Genomic DNA, 13,166 nt, shown 5'->3' on the forward strand with positions numbered 1-13,166 from the left:
AGAAAATTAATTAAATGTTGTTCCACTTGGAAACACGTTAACGCGAATACGTAGAAAATAGGTTAAGAATCATTACAGAATACTTGAATATATTACAGATCGCTGGTAGATGAAAGCTTAAAATTTAACATAATTGCTAATTGGCATCGTGTTTCCAACTAGTTTTAGCCCTTAACTTCGAATGTGAACGGAATTTTTCGATTCAGTTTTAGAGGTGTGTACTCCCGCACTTGCCTCGGGCACTCACTCGAAAACGGTGGCTAACACGAAGAACGAAAATACAATTATAACACACGAAGAAAAAATCTTCCAACAGATATTTAAAGTCATCTATCAAATTTCATAAAGAGCATCACGTTCGAATCAATTTCAAAAAAATTATAACAAGTAAAACCGTTAGTTTAACACTTAGAAAAAACAGCTGCAGTGTTAAAGACACACTAAACTATAGTATCGATTTATAAAAGGATCAGCACTCACCTGTTCTTCTTAGTTGGTTACATTTGATGCAAGAAATGACAAGTAAAAGAATCATGCAATGTCCATTCATGACTGATTCCTGGACACAGCGAACGACCTTTGGCTTGTCCTATTGTCGTGTACTTCAACTTTAGCAATGCTTTCGACCCAACAGGTGGTGAGTCTTGTGCTACTGCCGGACCTCCCGTGGCCAAACCCTCCTGACCTGCGCACACCTTCCCACAGAAATCGTTTTCCCGCCTCCTCAACTCCTTCGAATGAAGTAACTTTCCCTCTCACGTTTTAGTCATTCATTCAGCTTTCCAATTTCATGAAGTCTTACCTCCCAAAACAACCCATTTCCTGAAAATTGCGCAGCAACCAAACATAACTTAAAGCTACTTTATAAATACAAAAATAAAAAATTGATAAAATTAATAATTATATACACGAAAAACTATTTTTTAAATATTAAATAAAAGTACATTTCTCCCAGTCGAATTTCTTTGCTTTTAAATTCCTGCAAGTCATACTTATCTTAACTTAGTGCAACAGGAAACAATTGACTCGGGTCACGTGACTGACATTACTCAACCCCCAAAATTTTGTTTGGTAAATTTTTGAGGGCCAAAAAAATTGTTCACATGCCATAAGTCAAGAAAATGATTGTATTTTTTGTTTTTTCATCCCTCTATTTTCATTTTTATTGAAATTTAATATTCTGAACTGGTATTTATCCAGGAATGAATTTTACTTTTTGTTTCTTAAATTCAGTGATTCGGCTAAACATTAAAAAATAATCATTCAAAGTTATTTTTAAAATATTTTTCACTGAACAAATAAAATTATAAAATAAAACAATAATAATATTTAATTAAAAATACCATAATCAATTAAGTTACAAAGGTTAATAATTAATATGAAAAGAGAAATATTTTAAACAAATATTTCTCTTTCTATATGTTATAATAGTTTTTCAAATTATTACAATTTAAAAGTAATATTTGTTTTAATATTTTTAAATTTGACTCTACCTAATCACAATAAATTCGAATTTTATATATAAGTTAATACATATACTGTATATAATAATTTATATATTATATATACATTTCTTTAATGAAAATAATAATAATTATCTATAAAATTTAGGTTAAGATAGCAAAATTTCCTTCAAATTTCTAAAAATCTTTGTTGTATTAGCCTATATTTTACAGGTTAACAAGTGTGATAAATGATGAATGTATGGTACTGCATATTAATGAGCTTTACTCTTTCATATCAAAGAAAGCTTTATAAAATATATTTTAATTTAAATTATTTTATTTTATATATTTTATGGTTAGGCTATATAATTATCATCACTCACACTTCATACCTTCCATAGCATATATTCACTTCTACAGGTTCTCATTTAACTTTTGTGCTTTGAAATATCAATTTATAAGAGTAAATAATCATAAATTTTCTAAAGATTCTTTCTTATATTCATATATTTTCGTTATAAAGTTATTGTTATTCAATAACAGTGAATATATATGCAATGAAACTATAAAATTCATTGCATGTGTTCCCATTGCTGTAGGTTTTCATATAAATCTTATGAATTAAAATATCAATTTCCAAGAATAAAAGATCATCAGTTTAAAAAAAAAAAAAAAAATACATTTATATTCTTGCCAAAAAGATAAGGTATATATTTGTGGTGAGGAATGCAAAATGATGATTTCTATTTATAATTTAATCTATTCTTTCTCCTTAGTTCCTATCAGAATAATTAAAAAGGTCATCCAAAAACATATAAAAGTACAGTATATATATATATATATATATATATATAACGTATATACAGCGTAAACTTATTTATTTTTTGAACCTGTTTAGATTTATTGTTTTAAGATGTGCAATTGGCATACCACATGGGTGTATAAAGTGGCAAGTGACTTGTTTATTGTACCGGACATTCGCATTTCGTCACGAACTAATCCTGAAATGGTTAACTTGTCTTTTATACATTTTTTTTAACATAATAAATGTTCTTAAGAATCTAGTTTTTAAGTATTTTTACAAAATTTAATTCATTAAAACTTTCATTTTGTACAGTACATTAACTAAGATGCTAACTATACCTTGCAAGAACTTATTAAACCTATTTAAAATTTTTTACTGTTGGATTGTTACTTTTTTTACACATTTATGTAGTAGAATATTTTGTTTTACTGATATTATTTTAATTTTAATTTAAATACTTTGCTTAAAATAATAAGAAATGGGTTTTTAATACATCGACTTCTATTCGAATTTAATAATGCTTAAACTTAATACTTGGAAGAGTTTGATGAATTTATTTGCTATTAATTTATAAAAAAATATATATATATTAATTTTAATTTTTTTAATCATTAGTTTCATGCAAAACAATTATATTTTCGTAAAATAATATAAAAGATGTTTTACTTCTGCTGGAAATACATTTAAACTTTGATTTAGCGCAACTATTTGTTTGCTTTTGAACCTAACATTAAATCGAGTGCGGCGCTGAACCGAAGTACTCTGAAACAATGAGAATTGTATACAGAGCTAGATTAATGGGTAGGCCTATGTGATTTGTGCATTCACACTAGATCAGGGTCGTGGAGAGCGATCGGACGCCCTTGGTCTAAGGCCTCCAGGAACCCTCATACCTTTTGACTTAGCGCTCTCAGCTTATCATCTTTTTTTTTATTATTTTTTTTCTATGCACTCGAAATTACTTAAATTGATTTCCTAGATTTCATAATTATAATTTTATTATACAGATTATATCCCAGATCTCCCTTTCTTTCGTCAGACTTGCATAGGCTCTTTAGAGTGGCTTAGAATGGCCTCGTGCTTGGCACTTGGCATATTGGAAAGACCCTGCATTTGTATTTTGCACTGGGCCTCTCAAAGAGTGAGTTCTGATTATATAAAACAATAAATTTCTATACTGTTTGAGAATTTGAAAGTCGTATGATATGGGGATAATGTAATTTGCAATGCAAAATCGTACGTTTAGTGATTCACAGATACTGAAGGGTTCTCTAATATTTGGTTCTAAAGTATTCATTAGCGCTTCACAAGAGGCACTATATCGAGGTATAACTGTATCTAAACTGAAGTGAAATCAATGAGTTATAGGCCTATTTAACTGTCAACGTTGTCTGACTCTAAGTTATAAAAACCTTCAATAAGTAAACATTAAAAATTAGGAAATATTTGCATATTTATTTTTAAAACTCTTTCCGCCTTGAGGGCACTAAGAGGTCCTCTTCTTTTTAGCAAGTCCATTATGTTACTTCATATTATACTATCAGCCAGGCCCACAAATGGTATAGGACGGGGCCCGACGTATGCATTTAAGGGCTTTTTTGATCCGTTCGGATTAGATCTCGAGTCCTCCAGAGCGGTAGGCTGCTACCTTAAGCGCTCGGCCATCCGACTGTCGTTTATTTTTAATTATGAAATTAAAAATCCTCTAAAGTTAAAGTTATTCTTGGATAACGTTTTTTCATTCTAAGAGCGCATTCTCTCTTCTCTCTCTCTCTCTCTCTCTCTCTCTCTCTCTTTCTCTTTTTTTCCTACAAATAGACGATGTTCAAAAATCTTGTAATAAATTTCTTATCTAAACTCTTACTGGAATAGGTCAAGATATTTTATCAGTAGCCAAACCACCATTTTATATAAAACAGATAAGGTGAACATAGAGTTAAATGATATATAGCCCATAAAAAACCTATATAAATCTTTATATTTTGATTTAAAAAAAATGCCCTAAAAATTGTATTTCTCAAATTAAAAACTGTATCTTATTATATTTTCATTTGGTTTTATGTATTAAGTTTTTGTCTGAAGCATATTTTTTAATAGAAGTAAAACTAATTATAATAAGATAGTTAAACTGTATATTTAACATAATTTTAAAGTCAACTTTATGAACATTTAAATTATTAAAAAATAAGAATAAAAAAATAATTTTATTAATTAAAATTATTTTAATTTTCTTTACTTTTTCTATTTTTCTTCAGGAGATTTTAACAATCTTGTTATAATCTTTACATTGCATTAACTTAGAAATAAAACAATTCAATTTTACAAATAAAATTTGCCCTAAAAGAATATCTTATTTAATTATAATTAAAATAAATAGTAATTAATTAGCTTTTTAAAATTTTAACTAAAAAAAGAACCTTCGTTTAATTAATGAGAACAAGCAAGAAAATGATCTCAAGTATTAGAATATTCATATTAAAGTATGTTAAAGTTAATAATTTTATTGCTTAATTAAATTGTTTAAAAAGTAAGTATAAATTTTATAAGTTTTATTAATTATAATTATTTAAAATCTTTTTTTTTTAAACCAGAAAACACTAAAAAATCTTGTAATCTCTGCTAAAAAATTTTGTTTCAATTTACAAATAAATTATATATATACATATATATTTTAGGTCAAATTTTAATTAAAATATTTATTAATTAATTAAATATTTTCATTTTTAATTAAAAAATAATTTAATTTAATGAAAAAAAATACAAATAAGAAAATGCAAGTGAAAAAATATTCATATTAATTTCAGTACAAAATTTATAAAATAAAATCAAAATGTCCACATTTATTTTTCTAATTATAGTTTAATAAAAGATATGTTTACATTTACTGAAAATCTGGATTACTTTCACGTCAGTTTATCTTCCTACACTTGTGCAGCTGTTTTATAGTTTCACATTAGTGTACCTCTTTAAAAGCCGCCAACATTGATGATGCTAACACGTTATCTTGAAACAGATTTCAGGAAAACGTAATATGAGATGCTAATTTTTTTACAATTTTTCATTAAAAATTCGATTTATAAGAAAGTTATTTTTAATTAAAACGTCACATTAAAAGATTACGTATAATTAATTTACGTTAAAACGGGAAAGAATTTTACTGAACATAAATCAGGAAACGATGTTCAATAAATTATGTTAAATCAGGATAACATGTCCATGTGTCCCGTTTTTCACGGTAAGGTGGGTTACTTTACCTAACATTCCCATTGTCTGTTTTGTTACGGTCTGCGGTAGAGTGACCAAGACCTTTAAGGCATTCTGATATGTCGTAAACACCAGTTAGGCAAGAAAAAACAAGCGAAGATATAACTTGAATTTGATAAATGTAAAAGAGAAAAATATTCTGAGTTAATGTTGATGCTACATTAAAATTCAAATTAAATTCTAGAATAGACTTTTGCAAAGTTAAGTAAAACCTGGAGTAAAAAATATTCACCATAAAAAGAATTATAAAGTACTTATGAATATGTAAGTCTATAAAATGGTGAAAAAGTGTTTAAAATGCTAGACATTTATTGTCAAAAATAATAATAAATAGATAATTAATTCTCGATTTAACGCCGCCGTTTGTTTGCCTGTGAAGTGATCACTTAAGATATCGAGTGTGCCGCTAAATTGAAGATCTTCAAACAATAAGAATCAATTATAGCATTGAAATCTAATGCAAATTCGAGTTCGAAAATCATAATTTGATGATAACAATGTCTGTTTAATTTTCGTCGGATGGATAAATATTTTTTTTTTTTAGAAACAAGAGACAAGTCGCTCTACATTAAACAGCGCTAATTCTCAGTGGATAAAAGGAGCCGAGATCTCGATGGGATAAGGATGACCTAAAGATGTCGTAAGATTACCATACCAATTTTAAAGATTTTTAACTTTATTGGTTTTTCTGTGTTTTTTAAAGGAACTTTTAAAACGTAGGCAGTTGAGTAGCCTAAAAAGGAAGGTCCGGCTGTCTATAAAATTGTTCTGGAACATCAGTGTAAATGGTGATCGTCTAATAAATTTTGGAGCGACTTGTCTCTTGTTTCTAAAAAAAAAAATATTTATCCATCCGACGAAAATTAAACAAAAATTTACTTTAAATTCGTCACCAGAGGGATATATCGGCGTAATCTACATTAAACAGCGCTAATTCTCAGTGGATAAAAGGAGCCGAGATCTCGATGGGATAAGGATGACCTAAAGATGTCGTAAGATTACCATACCAATTTTAAAGATTTTTAACTTTATTGGTTTTTCTGTGTTTTTTAAAGGAACTTTTAAAACGTAGGCAGTTGAGTAGCCTAAAAAGGAAGGTCCGGCTGTCTATAAAATTGTTCTGGAACATCAGTGTAAATGGTGATCGTCTAATAAATTTTGGAGCGACTTGTCTCTTGTTTCTAAAAAAAAAAATATTTATCCATCCGACGAAAATTAAACAAAAATTTACTTTAAATTCGTCACCAGAGGGATATATCGGCGTAATCTACATTAAACAGCGCTAATTCTCAGTGGATAAAAGGAGCCGAGATCTCGATGGGATAAGGATGACCTAAAGATGTCGTAAGATTACCATACCAATTTTAAAGATTTTTAACTTTATTGGTTTTTCTGTGTTTTTTAAAGGAACTTTTAAAACGTAGGCAGTTGAGTAGCCTAAAAAGGAAGGTCCGGCTGTCTATAAAATTGTTCTGGAACATCAGTGTAAATGGTGATCGTCTAATAAATTTTGGAGCGACTTGTCTCTTGTTTCTAAAAAAAAAAAAAAAAAAAAAAAAGATAACAATGTCGTTTGCAATGCAAAACGTATACCTAATTACAAAAACTCTCTATATAAATGTTTATGAAGAAGATCCATTTGCAGGTATTCGTTGGCGCTTGCAAGGATGCACCATTTAGGAAGGCGCTAAATACAGGTTTGAGTATATCTAATGACCTTCAGATATTAAAAAGAATCCTTCATTAAAGTTGCTGTTAAATATTGGAATAAGTTATATTTTTTCAGTCCTGTGAACATTGAGACTTTTTTTATTCATACCCACCTTGGGTTTGATCAGACCCACAAATGGGGCAGCTGGATGGTAAGGGATTGGGACCCTACATATCAGATCATATAGGATTTGATCTTAGACCCCAGAACGATCAGAATTAAAATTTGTAGAGGTTGAGAGAGCGGTGATGAGGCCTGGTCTTGTCATGAGTGTGAAGGTTCCATTTCCTTGCTTTTGTAGAACTTCGTGTAAAAAGTTTCATACTATTTTTTACTTAAGTAAAACTAAATTATGTGGGTTGCTTTTTGAAGACTGGCCCAAATGGCTCTATTAACCCGCCTTGTATCTAGGTCTTGCAATATGAATTGATGGAATAAGACAATACAGCACATGACCGATCTGATGAGGCTTCCGGGAGGTCTTCCTATGGGAAACTGGTCCCTATTAGGTGTTAAACAGAAGGAAAAACCCGGAAAACTCCACTTATACAACCATTGGGGGCGAAACCCACAACCAATTACCAGTGTTCAGTGGTTTTATTGGTTCAGGTACTGCTGAGCCTTTGAAATTTAAGTTCATCATGAAAGTTTGAAGATAAAACAAAGAGCCAATTCTTGGTTATTTTATTTCGACGAATTTTCTCAAATTTTACAATAAAATATTAAATTTGTATATAACATACTGTATATTAAACACAGACCTTAAATAAATAAAGATTTTACTCTTTAATCAAGTGTAAAATTAAAAAAAATATTAACGTATTTTTATACATTTTGATAATAAATGTAAAAAAAATTATAAATTATTCCGGAATAATTTAAATAATTAAATAAATACGCAAAGTGTCAAGAAAATAACGTTAAAAATTAAGGTTTTTTTAAGCCGAAAGGAAGATAAAATTACATTGAATGAACGAAGAGCAAGTTTAATTAACCTAATGTCACTGGTTAAAAAACTAGTTGACGCTTTAAATATGAGCATTCAAACCTACTTTATACATATGACACATAATTCTTTATTTGTTTTTTATTACTGTATTTATATTTTCTTACAGGGTGGCAACATTATCGTGAAGTCATCCTTATTTTCAAGATTTTATATAAATCATATTACATTTCCCCCTTACAGAAACATAAATTTTAAATTTAAAAAGTTTTCTATCCAATTATATTCATTATAATAGTATAAAATTTTAATTAAATATAATTACAGGGTTTTTCTAATATTTATATTATTATTTCTTATTAATTTGTTAATAATGTTGAACTTCTTTATTTTATCACAATTTTTTACATGCGAATAAAATTTTTAAAATAAATTTATGATGTATCATAAATAAATACATAAATTATATATTATTTTAAATATTGTACATACAAATAAATATTAATGCGTTTTTTGTTCGATAGAGGGTGCCACATAAAGTTATCTAGCATAACACTGGGTGTTCGCACCTCGCCAGGACACTGGCCACGTGAAGTTTTCTCCACGTTTGTAACGCCTGAATAGGGGCCAGTTACCCTTAAAAAGACCTCCCGGAAAGCATTATTCCCCGCGTGTAAACAAATATATATAATTACTATGTCGCATTGCACGTTACAATTTACTACGGGGCGCCATAGCTCTCCCCAACATAAAAGAACAAGAGTCCATAGATATACTGGTCTCTCAGCTATGTTATAAAGTATAGTTAATGTGTCAAGTTGGTACTCGAATCGCTTTATCTGTTTGTTAGTAGATAGTTTTGCCGTTTTCAAACATTTTGTAATTTTTTTCTACAAAAAAAATAATAATAAATAAAATAACAGCACGCCAAATAAGTGTTTTGTGACAGGGTGTAAAGTGGTGAGAAGTGGCATTTTTTTACACCACTTCCGAACCAATAAGTAGAAACGTATAATACCTCGAAAAGATTTACAACTCACAAGACTTAAGAGGATGGAGAATGTGCGAATTGCATTTTGATGAAAGATTTCTGATGTGCATATAATTGAGGGTAAGAGTTGAGATTCCAGGTGGAAAATGACAACTAACACAGCATGCTTATCCTTCGAATTTTTTCAATTACTCCAAAGTCCCAGAACATTTAAAACTGTTTGCAGAATACTAGCATATCAACTATTATTATCATCCACTTATTAGATTAGATAAATTAAATTTAAAATATAATTTTTTAATACAATATTTCGATAATTTTTAATATTTTTTAATTTTTATTTACAGTTTTAAATTAAGTTTATTTTTTAAATGTCTCATTTTAAAACTTATATTGCTACGTATTATGTATGCAAGTTTTGTACATAATTTTCTCTTTCTGTATATCTGTTTAATCTGTTCCTAACCTTTTATGGCTCAACTTTAGTTACTCTCCTCTCATTAATAAACACAATATCAATTGTAAATAACATTTACCATAGCTTCTTTGTCATTGCATCCTGCAATAATTCACCTAATTAATAAAAAAAAAACATGTGGACTTAAAGTTAAACTTTGATACACTCTAAAATCCACTCTAAATCCCCTTTTTGTAACACTTTAACCTATCCCAACGCTTGTCTTAACATTTCTATACATATCCATAATTTAATTTATTTAACTCATAGCAAAATCTACTGGTGTCACTAAACTTTCGCTAGAAGTGCCACTGTCTGTAGTGGTTTGCATAGGCCAAGTGCCACGTTGAAGTGCAATATCTGTGAAACGGTTTAGATACGTCAAAAACATCTATATATGCCGAATCAGCGCAAAAAATTCTACCATGGGTATTTTTTCAGATATTAGCGAGGTTGAGGCCGAAGTTTTAAACGCGATAACATGTACCGTACGTCGGACGTTCAGCGCCGCTTTCCTGTAAGCCTAGAAGTTTAACAATGGTGTTTAGAAAGTCAGTGGAATCATGCTCGACATTCCAAACGCCATTGTCAAACTTCTACAAAAGCTTAACGTCCGACGTATACGTTTTCGCGTTTAAAACAAAACTCGCTATTAAGGATATTTTTCAGATATCAAGGATATATTAAGAATTATGGATATTTTTCAGATTAAGTGCACATTAACCTAAAGAACACCATTCTGAAAAATACTCTTTCTACCAACTACATATAACTACTAGACCCCGAATCGAATCGCCATCTTTGAAGCGGTGTTCGCCATGACACTTTGAACGTGTGTTCGCCATGACACTTGAAGGCAGAAAGCTGCGCACCTGCAGGAAATGCCTAATACAGATATGAATGTTTATCACATAAATGCACAATTTTCATGACTAATTTGCAAAATTGATAAATAATAAATGAAATAGTCAAAATTCTCTGAAAAATACTAAACTATTCTTTAATGAACAACGTTATCTTATTTTTGTCCCCCTGGAGAAAATCCTGACTACGCCTTGAAGTGTAGTAGTTATATGTCGTTGCTTTCTAAAGTGAGCATTTCTTACTGGTAGGCCAGTGTTTCTCAAACTTTTTGGTCCGCGACCCCTTTTTGCACTAAAAATTTCAAAGGACCCCCCAAGAATGACTATGTGTAGGAAAACATCCCGGAAGGAGGGGGTTAAGTACCTTCTCATGGTCGCTCCAGTGCTGCCAGCTAAAAACGCATACCAACTAAAATAATATTGGAGTAGCCCAAGACATAGCCAAATATTGCAGCGTCACAGCACTAGTGGAAATTTAAATTTGCTGACTGAAAAGCTTTCGGTTGATCGGTTTTCGGATACGACGCTCTACTGTATTTCTAACTCGACTTGTCTACAGACGCAACGCTGCTAGCGAACACCGTTCCAAATGACAATGTTGTTCTATCATAGTTTAGGCTGAGAGTGGAACTCGAGGATTCCCCAATAGCGCACAAAGTTATGAATATTAGGCTCGTATTAAAATATTTATATTGTTTTTATTATTTATATGTGCAATTTATTTAAGTAAAAATTATTTTATGTATTTTTTTCTATTATTTCTAAACACGAATCCATAGTAAATTTATAAAATATTTGAAAAAAATTGATCTGGCATCAATTTTTCAGCGACCCCCAAATATTTTTGCGACCCCCCCCCCCTTGAGAATCACTGTGGTAGGCTATACTGTACTGTACCATGTTAGAGCAAACTTTGTTAATTTACAATATTGTTGGATTGCTGTATGTTAGATTTCAATGTAAAACGTCTTTGTAATCCAAAAAATTATGGTAGATAGTCTCACAGCAAAAGAGACCGTCTACCATAATTTTTTGGATTACAAAAACGTTTTAATTGAAATTTGCTAATTTAAGCAATAGTGATTGTTCAATTGCATTTTTTTGATATTTTTTACATTACATCAAAAACCTAGCGAAATGGAGAATGGAATGCCAAGGGGTACGCAAGTCAAAAGAGGTTGGAAACCGTTGGTCTAGAGCAGCGTTTCTCAACCGGGGGTCGCAGTGATATTAAAATGGAGTCGCGGGTGAAACCATAATTTAAATAACTGTTATTGTACAACCTTGTCTAACCGATTCACTGGATGTAGATGGCTCACTTCGTTTTTTCACAAATTTATCCATTTCGCATTAGAAATTAAAAAAAAACAATTCAGTTTTACGGTTGACCGCACACTAAAATGAAAGCACTAGACGCACGCTTCGCATTCGAAACTTAACTGAAGTGATGCAATCGCCAGCGCCTCTTTTATACTAGTGACAGCGCGACTTGTTCAAACGCACCCATATGCATGTTTAAACATGCTCTCACAGGGAGTATTATAGAAGAAGATCAAATTACAAAGAGCATGTACGCATCAAGTTGGAACTTTTGTCATGTATGTACACGTCATACATGCATGTTCATATCCGTCGCTATAAACGCAGCGACATAAAATAATAGGAATACAGTAGAGCGTCGATAAGTGGAACGATTTTCAGTCGGACTGTGTCGTGCTGAATCGAATGTTTTTGATACTAAATTTACTTCTAAAGTATAATTTTCATGTTTTTTATATTCTTTAATATATTTATTTTGTTTGTACAAAATGCAAAAATAATTTTTAACGATACGATAGCCTCGATGATTATTATAAAAATTTTCGTTAGGCTTAAAATCGACGAAAATTCAACACGAAGCGACACGCAACGGAGAAAAATTCAACAGGAAGCGATACGCAACGGAGAAAAATTTGAACATCGGACAGGTTAATGTATTTTTTCGTACAAAGTCGGAAACTGGAACAAATCATTAACTGGAAGGACCCCAGTCCCCAATTGGTTCCACTTATCGACGCTCTACTGTAGTATTACATTTTTTATACTGTCGGTATTTTCTTAATGTATAAAATTAGTGCAATGTGATTATATAATACCGTAGACTGGGGTTACTTTGGTACGGTTTTTTCACTTTTTGCACCTTTCTGTTCAAATGACTATTACAAACCATTTTGCATTGTATTAGTTAGGTAAATACGATGTTATTTTCTTTAAATTCACCCATATTTTAACTCCCAGGTCAAGAGTTTAAAAATACTCTCACGTTTTTCTTGTCCTAAAGTAGGACAAAGTGTTACCCTTTAAATAGGGGTAACATTAGGACAAAGTGTTTTTTCGTTTTTAACAGTATAAAAGTAGGATTGTTGCAATGTTAGACTGTCACAAATCTTTATTTATCAATAATAGTCAATAACTTAATGCAATTTATGCAAAATATAAATTTTTACAAAAAAGGATGCTCGTATTCCATTTCCTCAGGTACCCATGTCATACTGTCGTCAGACTCCGCATAAGTGACCGTTTCCAAGCTCATGTCATCACTTGAAGTGTCCTCATCTGATGTATCCCTCTTCCTTAAAGCTCGCCGAGTGATGGATTTCGTGGTTGACGACGTTGAGGGGTTCCTGCTTTCGTTGGAAGGTACT

This window comes from Centruroides vittatus, unplaced genomic scaffold, assembly GCF_030686945.1.
Source record: "Centruroides vittatus isolate TY-2023 unplaced genomic scaffold, ASM3068694v2 contig_374, whole genome shotgun sequence".
In the NCBI taxonomy this organism is placed as follows: domain Eukaryota; kingdom Metazoa; phylum Arthropoda; class Arachnida; order Scorpiones; family Buthidae; genus Centruroides; species Centruroides vittatus.